At 44.2% G+C, this 11,340-nt stretch overlaps 1 pseudogene; it reads right to left on the bottom strand.

Moving 5' to 3' along the window:
• Nucleotides 1-1,488: 1,488 nt before the first annotated feature.
• Nucleotides 1,489-2,555, bottom strand: LOC705443 (small ribosomal subunit protein eS4, X isoform-like; annotated as a pseudogene).
• Between the last annotated feature and the right edge of the window lie 8,785 nt (nt 2,556-11,340).

Here is an 11,340-nt window from a genome sequence, read left to right as displayed (position 1 = left end):
AGCAAAGAAGAAAAGTGAGGTGGCCAGGAAAAACACCATAAACAAGGGTAAGATTTGTTATGCAGATTTGAGTCCCTGCTTTTTCCCTTCATGAGAGTTTCCAGTGATAGAAGCGTATTTTGGGATGACATATTCTGGTCATATTAGAGTAGCATATCCTGAACCCCATCAATGCAACATTTTTAGAAATGAGAGAACTGGTCAGGTATGGTGGCTCATGCTTGTAATCCTAGCTCTACAAAAATTTCTTTTAAAAATTTGGCCAGGTGCAGTGGCTTATGCTTGTAATCCCAGCACTTTGGGAGGCGGAGGTGGGTGGATCTCTTGAGGTCAGGAGTTCAAGACCAGCCTGGGCCACACGGTGAAACCCCGTCGCTACTAAAAATGCAAAAATTAGCCAGGCGTGCTGGCACATGCCTGTAACATGCCTGTAATCCCAGCTACTCAGGAGGCTGAGGCACGAGACTTGCTTGAACCCAGGAGGCAGAGGTTGCAGTGAGCCGAGATCATGCCTCTGCATTCCAGTCTGGGCAACAGAGCGAGACTCCATCTCAAAAAAAAAAAAAAAAAAAAATTAGCCATGAGCAGTGGTGCATGCCTGTAGTCCTAGCTATTCTGGAGGCTGACATGGGAGGATCGTTTGAGCCTGGGAGGTTGAGACTGCAGTGAGCCATGATCATGCCACCTAACTCTAGCCTCAGTGACAAAGTGAAACCATATCTCAAAAAAAAAAAAAAAAAAGCAACCGAAGTACCAATCTAGGAAACTTATTCCAAGCAGCAAAGGATTAATCTCCCTAATATATAAAGAGCACCTACAAATGGATAAAAATATCAACAGCTCTTGGGAGGCCAAGGTGGGTGGATCGTCTGAGGTCAGGAGTTTGAGACCAGCCTGGCCAACATGGCAAAACCCCGTCTCTACTAAAAATACGAAAATTAACTGGGTGTGGTGGTGCATTTCTGTAGTCCCACCTACTCAGGAAACTGAGGCAGGGGAATTGCTTGAACCCGGAAGGCAGAGGTTGCAGTGAGCTGAAATCACACCACTGCACTCCAGCCTGGAGACAGAGCGAGATTCTGTCTCAAAAAAAAAGGGGGGGGGGGCAGGTGTGTTGGCTCGCGCCTGTAATCCCAGCACTTTGGGAGGCCGAGGTGGGCAGATCACCTGAGGTCAGGAGTTCAAGACCAGCCTGGTCAACGTGGCGAAACTCTATCTCTACTAAAAATACAAAAATTAGCTGGCTGTGGTAGCACATGCTTGTAGTCCCAGCTACTTGGGAGGCTGAGGCAGGAGAATTGCTTGAACCCAGGGGGCAGAGGTTGCACTGAGCTGAGATCAAGCCACTGCACTCCAGCCTGGACAATAGAGAAGACTCCGTCTCAAAAAAAAAAAAAAAAAAAAAAAAAGAAGACAAAGCATGTAAAAGATAATTCAATGAAAAGAACATATGAATTGTTCCTAAATGTGTGAAAAGATCATCATCTATGCTCATAATAGGAGAAATACACATGAAAAACACACCAAAGTACCATTTTTCACCAGATTGACAAAAAAAATTAATTAATCATGCCACATTATTTTTAATTACGTACAAAGATCTAACATGTCACCCAGGGACCATTTCACCCACTGCTCTGTTTGGCCGCCAGTCTCTTGGCTCTCTCTTCTGCAATGGTGAGGCGGATACCCTTTCCTCGGGGAAGAGAAATTCATGGTTTGTTTTGCCCTTGCCAATAACAAAAATGTTGGAAAGTCGAGTGACAAAGCTGTTGCCACTGGCATCTTTCACATGAACCATGTCAAAAGATCCAGGGTGCCTCTCTCTGTTGGTGATCACACCAATTCTTCCCAGGTTAGCACCTCCAGTCACCATATGCAGGTTACCAGTGTCGAACTTGATGAAATCAGTAATCTTGCCAGTCTCCAAATCAATCTGAATGGTATCATTCACCTTGATGAGGGGACCAGGGTAGCAGATGGTGCGAGCATCCTGAGCGTCCAGATGAGGGATTACTTTGGTGTCCACAAAGATTTTTCTCACTTTGCGCCACTTGTATTTGGCCTCCTCAGGTGTAATATGATATACAGCAAAGCAACCCTTGGTGTCATAGATCAGAGAGAAATTCTCTCCCATCTTGTCAATGCTGATGACATCCATGAATCCAGCAGGGTAGGTTATATCAGTTCAGACCTTGCCATCGATCTTAATGAACCGCTACATGCAAATCTTTACTTCATCTCCTGTCAGGGCATACTTAAGTCTGTTCCTTAGGAAAATGATGAAGGGGAGACACTCTCTCAACTTGTGGGGACCGGTGGATAGACAAGGAACAAACACACTGGTCAATTTATGCAGCGTCCAATGTTTTGGAGTTGCTGTCTGGTTCAGATGCTTCTTGGGACCACGAGCCATGGCTGCATTAGGCATGGAAAGAAAAAAAAAGAATTTTTCTTTAAGTTTGATAATGCATATCTTTGGGAGAGTGTGGGAACACAGTCACTCTCATATATTCCTGATAGAAATGTAAATGAGATTGCGCTATTGCACTCCAGCCTGGGTGACAGAGCCAGACTCTGTCTCAAAAAAAAAAAAGAAAAGAAGAAAGAAAAGAAAAGAAATGTAAATGTGTACAATCTCTATGATGAGTAAATTGTCAGTATCTATCAAAATCATAAATATGAATTCCTTTGGCCTATCAGTTTTGCCTCTAAGCATTTTATCCAATGGATATATTATCAATGTGTGAAATACTATAAATATAGGCTTGTTTATCATAGCAAAACTTTGGAAGCAATCTCTATGTCTATCAAAAGGGATCTGGCTAAATAATTATGGTACATTTATGCAAAGAAATATCAGGCATGCCAGCGGTGGCTCAAGCCTGTAATCCCAGCACTTTGGGAGTCCAACGCAGGAGGATCCCTTGAGTCCAGGAATTCAAGGCCAGCTTGAGCAACATAGTGAGATCCCATGTCTATTTATTTTATTTTTACTTTTTTCTATTTTTTAAAATAAAATAAAAATAAATAAATATCAGGCAGCTGTAAGCAAGAATAAGGAAGTTGTTTATATATTGATAGAGAAGGCTAAGATAAATTTTAAGGGGAAAAGACAAAATATAGTATCCTGTGAAAAGTATGTTATAATCTGTGTGAATAAAGGAAAAATAACATTTGCCTCATATGTTTAGAACATTTCTAGAAGAATACAAGATACTGGTGACAGTGATGATCTCTGGAGAGGGTAACACGGTGATCAGGTTGGAGGAGATAGACGGGATTTTTTACTTTATACCCTATTTCCTTTAATTTTGTGAATAAGGTGAATGAACTACCTCTTTAAAAATGGATAACGTTTCAGTCAGGCACGGTGGCTCACACCTGTAATCCCAGCACTTTGAGAGGCAAAGGTGGATGGATTATTTAAGGTCAGACGTTCGAGACCAGCCTGACCAACATGGTGAAACCCTGTCTCTACTACAAATACAAAAGTTAGCCGGGCAATAGTGGCGCATGACTGTAATTCCAACTACTCAGGAGGCTGAGGCAGGAGAGTCGCTTAAGCCTAGGAGGTGGAGGTTGCAGTGAGCAGAAATCGTGTTGAGAGAGACAGTGAGACTCTGTCTCAAAAAAAAACAAAAAACAAAAACCCATTTCAATTAAATATAAAGATTCTCTCTTTTTAACCCAAAAAATTTTTGCATTAAAATGTCTATTTCTTTGCTATCCTAAAAAGAAAAACGTTTTTTAAAAGAAAGTAAAATATTTATTTCTGGTTTCTCTTGAAAAATTAAGTCCAGGCGTGGTGGTTCATGCCAATCTCAAAAAATATTCCCAGTGCTTTGGGAGGCCAAGGTGGGAAGATGACTTGAGGCTAGGAGTTCGAGATCAGCCTGGGTAATATAGGGAGACCTGTCTCTATAAAACTAAAAAAAAAAAATTAGCCAGGCATGGAGGCACATGCCTATATTTCTAGCTACTTGGGAGGCTGAGGTAGGAGGATTGCTTGAGCCCAGGAGTTGGACGCTGCAGTGAGCCATGATTGTGCCACTGCACACCAGCCTGGAGGACAGATCAAAATTCTGTCTCAAAAAAAAAAAAAGAAAAGAAAACCATGAGGCTCTTGGCAATACAGGGCCAACATTCCCTCAGGGTAGTCCTTGGCTGGAGCTCAGCAGGGCTGCCACTCTACACCAGGAATGCGTACCCCTGTATGCCACAGTCTTTATCACCTCCTATTTTTCCTGGCCTAGCCAGCATCACCTGTTTTTTTTTGGTTTTTTTTTTGTTTTTTTTAGCCATTTGGCCTTGTAAGGTAACAGGTGTTCTGGAGTCTCTTTTCACTTGTTAACCTCCTACCTCTGATTCTTTCCTTTCCTTAGGGTCAGGGTTTCTTATGCTCCACGACATCTGTGGCCTTTGCAGGCACAGTTGTGCACCTGTCCTAGAAGGTGTGGCAGTGGCCGGTCGCTGCTCAGGTCTCTCTCAGGTACTTCATGGGGGAGAACTATTGTCATCTACCACCCCTGAATCAGACAAACTTTTTTTTTTTGAGGTGGGGTCTCACTGTGTTGCCCAGGTTGGCATGCAGCAGCTATTCACAGGCACACAGGCATAACCAGAGCACCCTACAGCCTTGAACTCTTGACCTCAAGCAATCTTCCTGCCTTAGCCTCCAGGGTAACTGGGACTACAAATGCAGGCCACCGTGCCTGGCTATAAACATCTTTTTTCACAGCTCTGTCTGGGTTGGGGGAGGCTCAATTACAGAGTTGGAGAGAATCTTAGAGACTTCCTAAAAAAAGTCAAGAAATATATTAATAAATGAGGGGGAAGGCTTTTCAGACACTGTAGATGGCATGGCACCATACCTGTGTGTTCAAAGACAGCAGCATAGGCTGGGCACAATGGCTCGTACCTATAATCCCAGCACTTTGAGAGGTCGAGGCAGGAGGATTGCTTGAGGCCAGGAGTTCCAGACCAGCCTAGGCTACATAGTGAGACCCTGTCTCTAAAAAAAATTTAAAAATTAGCCAGGTATAGTGGCACGTGCCTATAATCCCAGCTATTTGAGAGGCTGAGGTGAGAGGATCACTTGATCCTGGCAAGTCGAGGCTGCAGTCTGCTGTAATCGTGTCACTGTACTCCAGCCTGGGTGACAGAGCAGGACCTTGTTTCAGAAAACTAAGCAAGGCCAGGCACGGTGGCTCACACTTGTAATCTCAGCACTTTGGGAGGCCAAGGCGGGCAGATCATGAGTTCAGGAGTTCAAGACCAGCCTGGCCAACATGGTGAAACCCCATCTCTACTAAAAATACAAAAATTAGCTGGGTGTGGTGGTGTGCGCCTGTAATCCCAGCTACTCAGGAGGCTGAGGTAGGAGAATTGCTTGAACTGGGACCCAGGAGGTAGAGGTTGCTGTGAGGCGAGATTGCCCCACTGCACTCCAGCCTGGCGACAGAGCGAGAGTCCATCTCAAAAAAACAAACCACAACAACAAAATAAAAAACTCCTACAGGCCGGGCGCGGTGGCTCAAGCCTGTAATCCCAGCACTTTGGGAGGCCGAGGCGGGCGGATCACAAGGTCAGGAGATCGAGACCACAGTGAAACCCCGTCTCTACTAAAAATACAAAAAATTAGCCGGGCGCGGTGGCAGGCGCCTGTAGTCCCAGCTACTCAGGAGGCTGAGGCGGGAGAATGGCGTGAACCGAGGAGGCGGAGCTTGCAGTGAGCCGAGATCGCGCCACTGCACTCCAGCCTGGGCAACAGCGTGAGACTCCGTCTCAAAAAAAAAAAAAAAAAAACTCCTACAATATATTTATGTTGGCATGTTAGAGACTAACCTGGAAAGGTACCTAAACACCTGATAGAGTGGTTATCGATTTGGGAGGAAAACAATTTTGTCTACGTACAGCGTATCCTTTCATGTCTGCCTTTCACTGTCTTTAAGTTATTACGGAGGCTTCATTGACTTACTTCCCCTCACCCCATGGAAGAACCAATTTGCCTTTATTTATGTATTCATCTCAATGCTCTTGATCTATAAATGTGTCTGTTTTCAGAATCTCTTTTGATTCTAACATCTCTTTGATTCTAACATTTGTCTGGTTCTCTCATTGATAAAAGAGTAGAATGAAATCTTTAACAAGTGTTCGTATTGTATCTATATGAGAGTCATTATTTTACCTTTTTCTGAAACTTATCTTTGAACAATTATAGTCTAACTTGCAAGGATGCTTAAGAAATGGATAAGAGTGATTTATCAGTTTGAAGAAGGAAACCAGGGGTCTAGGGATGGAGTAGAAAGGAGACTTACTTTCCACTGTTTTGCACATTAAATTTTTCATACTACAAAATTTAAATAGAAAATTTCTTTTCTTTTCTTTTCTTTTTTTTTTGAGAAGGAGTCTCGCTCTGTTGCCCAGGCTGGAAGGCAGTGGCGCCATCTCAGCTCACTGCAACCTCCGCCTCCCAGATTCAAGCAATTCAAGTAATTCTCCTACCTCAGCCTCCCGAGTAGCTGGGACTACAGGCTCATGCCACTACACCTAGCTAATTTTTGTATTTTTAGTAGAGACAGGGTTTCACCACGTTGGCCAGGTTGGTCTCAAACTCCTAACCTCAAGTGGTCCACCTGCCTCGGCCTCCTAAAATGCTGGGATTATAGGTGTAAGCCACCGTGCCTGTCAAAAATTTGAATAGAAATTTTCAATAGAATAAGTATCCATTGAAAACTATAAACAAGTACAATTTTTATATTCTTTTTTTTCAAAGAATTAATTAAAAATAAAACTAGTTAAATAGAGGGAACTAAAAATAGGAACCATAACCTAGTGAGTAAAAATATGGGATTTAAGGTCAGCCAAAGTTGGATTTAAGGCTCTGACATTTTCTTTCTTTTTTGGTGGGAGACAGAGTTTCCCTCTTGTTGCCCAGGCTGGAGTGCAGTGGGCAATCTCGGCTCACTGCAACCTCTGCCTCCCAGATTCAAGGGATTCTACTGCCTCAGCCTCCCAAGTAACTGGGATTACAGGCACCCACCACCACGCCCGGCTAATTTTTGTATTTTTAGCAGAGACGGGGTTTCACCATGTTGTCCAGGCTGGTCTCGATCTCCTAACCTCAGGTGATCCACCTGCCTTGGTCTCCCAAAGTGCTGGGATTACAAGCGTGAGCCATCGCACTGAGCCCTAAAGGTCTGACATTTTCTAAGTGACTTTGGGCAAATTACTTCACCTCTTTAAACTGTAGTTTATTCGTTAAGTGGAGATAATGATACCTTGTTTCCAATGTCACTGTGAGGAAAAAATGAGATTTGCATATTAAATTTTCCAGCCCGGGGGCTGGCATATAGTAAACACTCACATCAAACCTGGACCACAATCATATAATAGACATAACTGTCATTGTCATCATCATCAAATCCAGTGTCTCCCAAGTACAGGATGGATCCGCCAAAGGCCTGTCAAGCGATTTTAGGTGGTATTAAATAACAACAACAACAAAAAAATATCACAGATTGAGAACATTTTTTTTCTTTTTCAGTTTCTTTTGATCCTCTTTGATTTCTCAAGGACTAAGTGTCAGTTTAACGCTCTTCATTCTTTAATAGCTAACACATGCTAACTCCATTTTTAACACAGAAGGAGGAGGCTTTACTACAGGGATGTCAGCAGGCAGAATCAGCTAGAATTTAGTAACACCATTCTGTTTTTGCTGCGTTTACTTTACAGTTTCATTCATTCCAGGGCTGCATTTGGACTGTCATGGGCCCTAAGCATTTTTGCCTTGGTGAATCTCTTTCTCCATAGTGAGACCCCATCTCTAAAAAAAAAAAAAAAAAAAAAATTAAAAATGAACTATGTGTGGTGGCATGTACCTGTAGTCCCAGCTACTCAGGAGGCTGAGGCAAGAGGATTGCTTGAGCCCAGGAGGTCGAGGGTGCAGTAAGCTGTGATTATGCTACTTATGCTACTGCACTCCAGCCTGGGCAACAGAGTGAGACTCCTGCCTAAAAATTTTTTTTTTGAGCTGGAGTCTCACTCTGTCAGCCAGGCTGGAGTGCAGTGGCGTGATCTCGGCTTGCTGCAACCTCTGCCTCCTGGGTTCAAGCGATTCTCCTGCCTCGGCCTCCTACACTGAGTAGCTGAGGTTACAGGTGCGCATCACCATGCTCAGCTAATTTTTATATTTTTAGTAGAGATGAGGTTTCACCGTGTTGGCCAGGCCAGTCTCAAACTCCTGACCTCAGGTGATCGGCCCGCCTTGGCCTCCCAAAGTGCTGGGATTACAGGCATAAGCCACTGTGTCCAGCCAAAAAAATTATTTAAAATTATATCTTATGATTGCATTGGTATAAATAAGAATATAATCCTGGCTAGATTCATCATTATTATTATTATTATTATTTTAGAGAGAGTTTCACTCTGTCACCCAGGCTGGAGTACAGTGGTGTGATCTCAGCTCACTGCAACCTCCGCCTCCTGGGTTCAAGCTATTCTCCTGCCTCAGCCTCCCGAGTAGCTGGGATTACAGGTGTCCACTACCACGCCCGGCTAATTTTTTGTATTTTTAGTAGCGACGGGGCTTCACCATGTTGGCCAGGCTGGTTTTGAACTCCTGACTTCAAGTGATCCACCCGCCTCAGCCTCCCAAAGTGCTAGGATTACAGGCGTGAGCCACCATGCCTGGCCTTATTTTTATTTTATTTTATTATTATTATTATTATTTTTTGAGACAAGGTCTCACTCTGTTGCCCAGGCTGGAGTGCAGCGGCGTGATCTTGGCTCACTGCAACCTTCACGTTCAAGCAATTCTCGTGCCTCAGCCTCCTGACTAGCTGGGATTACAGGCGCCCACCACAATGTCTGGCTAATTTTTGTATTTTTAGTAGAGACAGGGTTTCACCATGTTGGCCAGGCTGAACTCAAACTCCTGAGCTTAAGTGATCCATGCTCTTGGCCTCCCAAAGTGCTGGGATTACAGGTGTGAGCCACGGCACCAGGCCTTATTATTTATGCATTGCTATTATATTTATTTTTTTCCTCCTAATTTGAAAAGAAATTACAATTAAAACATTTCCATTGGTCCCCAAAAAGCTAATAGACTCAAGGTCCTGTGCCTGGTTGGCCCTGATCTATTCTATTTATGAAGAGTGCTGCCAGTTCTCCGTTTATAGAGGAGACATCGTTTCCTTTGTATGTGTATTCAAGTAAACAAAAATGAGTCCATTAAACAACAGGAAACTCAATAATAGTACAAGGGGTAGTAATAATATGGCAAAAATGAAAGCCCTTCATTTTACAGAGGAGAAGAGACTGAGGTCTAGGGATATAATACCTAGTGGAGGCGCGACAGAAATTCCTAGGGTGTCCGAACCCTTCAGGACACTTTGCAGCTCCCCGAGCACATTCCTGGGAATGAGACGATCCCTCCCTAGCAGGCAGGGACCAACCCCACGGTGATGCGGGAAGCTCCCAAGTTACCCCACAGCCTGCCCTTGCCAAGACCTAGGGCCTAGGCAGTAGGCTTCCCGGAGGACCCTCAGAGAAAACTACTTCAGAATTGGGTTTTGCTCCCATCAGAACACGCTTTAAAACCATTCGAAGGCCAACAAAGGACAAAGTTCCTTTAAATCCAAGCTGACTCACCTTGTTAAAAAAAAGAAAAAGAAAAAAATGAGGGAGCTTTGAAGTGTAAATTAGCATTCAAACTAGGGGGCTTCTTCAAAGGCCTGAAGACTGACTCCTGTCACCCAGGTAACCACGTCCTGATCAGAGGACACACCCCTGAGGTAGAAAGCAGGGCCCCTGACCTCCGCATCCCCGCCCCGGGGTTTTCGTTCTCGCCTACTCTTCTATTTTAACCTAACAGAGAAGAGGCTGAAGAAAAAGTCCAGAGGCCTAGCGGGAGAGCTGGAATCCACCAATGGGTGCGACTTCCGGGTCAGCTTTCCAGGTCAGCTATCTGGATGGCAAATTAGAATAGCAGTGGGAGATGAAAGTGTCCTCTTTGAAAATGCGGACAGAGGAAAAAGTCCTGTGAGTTAAGAGCTTTGCCACTAGTCTAAGCTGTTCTGCAGCCTGAAGCAGAACCTAGAAAGGCCCTACGAAGCTTCTGACTACATGAAAAGACCCAGCCAGGTTGGAATCCTAAATGAACACTAAACTGAGCAAGTAAACCTGGGATGAGGTTAAGCCATGATGGAATACAACTGGGGGCTGGAGAGAAAGCATCGGTCTGGCTCTGTGTGTCATGGTGGTTTTTAAAGGAATTTTTGCCAAAAGATCATTTTGTTGTAGCACTCACATAAATGTAGGCAACTCACGTGTTTACGTTTTCTGTATCTATGTGATAAACTGGTGTGGAAAATGAAAATAACCCAAGACGAGAAGTTATAATGATCGGATGACTGAAGTACACTGGGGTGGGGGCCGTGGAGTCCAAAACATGCCTTCAACCTGAAGTGTTAATATTCTCCTGGCGCAGCGGTTTCTCTGGAATTTGGGGGAGGTCCTGCTCTCCCCGCTCCATCCCCATCTCCACGCAATATCTTTGTGTCTCTTCTCTCTTTTTCTTTTTCTTATCAGTTACCTAGAGGAGGTAACAAGCACCACCGGTCTCCTGGCAGCAGCTGCTAGAAGAGGCTGTAGAAATGGGTAGTGTATAGGAGAAAATAACTGCTAGAAGGCACAGTTGGACCATTTAATCTGTGTCCTTGATAGCCAATATCAAAGGACCTTGCTCATTCAATCATTCAACAAATATCTATTGAGTTTCTGCTGTGTGCCAGCTGGTGGGCTGAAAGGAAGTTGCACAGACCAGAAATGGAATCTGAGCCTCCCACAAGGCAGGCAAGAATTCTGACCCTGAACCACAATGGACATCCCCATGAGTGCCCCACAGTAGCCCCCAGCCACAGCAGAAGTTAGCAGGTGGCACCAGTGTGCGCAGTCTGCTTCTTCTAACACCCCACTCTTCCTATTTTTTGGTATTCTTCTTCCTTTCACTTACTCAGATGAAGGAGGGAGACATATTAGAAAGATGGAATTGTCAGGGGGCCAACAGATGGGCCTCTCAAGTGGCCTCTGACTAGGTGAGGAACTTTTTTTGTGCTGGGTTGATTCTCAATTAATTCACCCATCCCCTCTCCCAGACATACACGTCATCATTACTAATCATTATGCACAATCACTTGAGATTCTTGGAAGATTTCTTGTGGCCTTTGTCAGGGATCCCTGTGCTCCAACTTCTGTCTTCTGGCTTAGGCAAGGTGTATACATTCATTTAACAAAAATTTATGAAATATCTTATAGGGCGGGTGCAGAGACTCATGC

This window comes from Macaca mulatta, chromosome 14 (genome assembly GCF_049350105.2).
Source record: "Macaca mulatta isolate MMU2019108-1 chromosome 14, T2T-MMU8v2.0, whole genome shotgun sequence".
Lineage (NCBI taxonomy): Eukaryota > Metazoa > Chordata > Mammalia > Primates > Cercopithecidae > Macaca > Macaca mulatta.
This window is presented reverse-complemented; position numbering and strand designations above follow the sequence as displayed.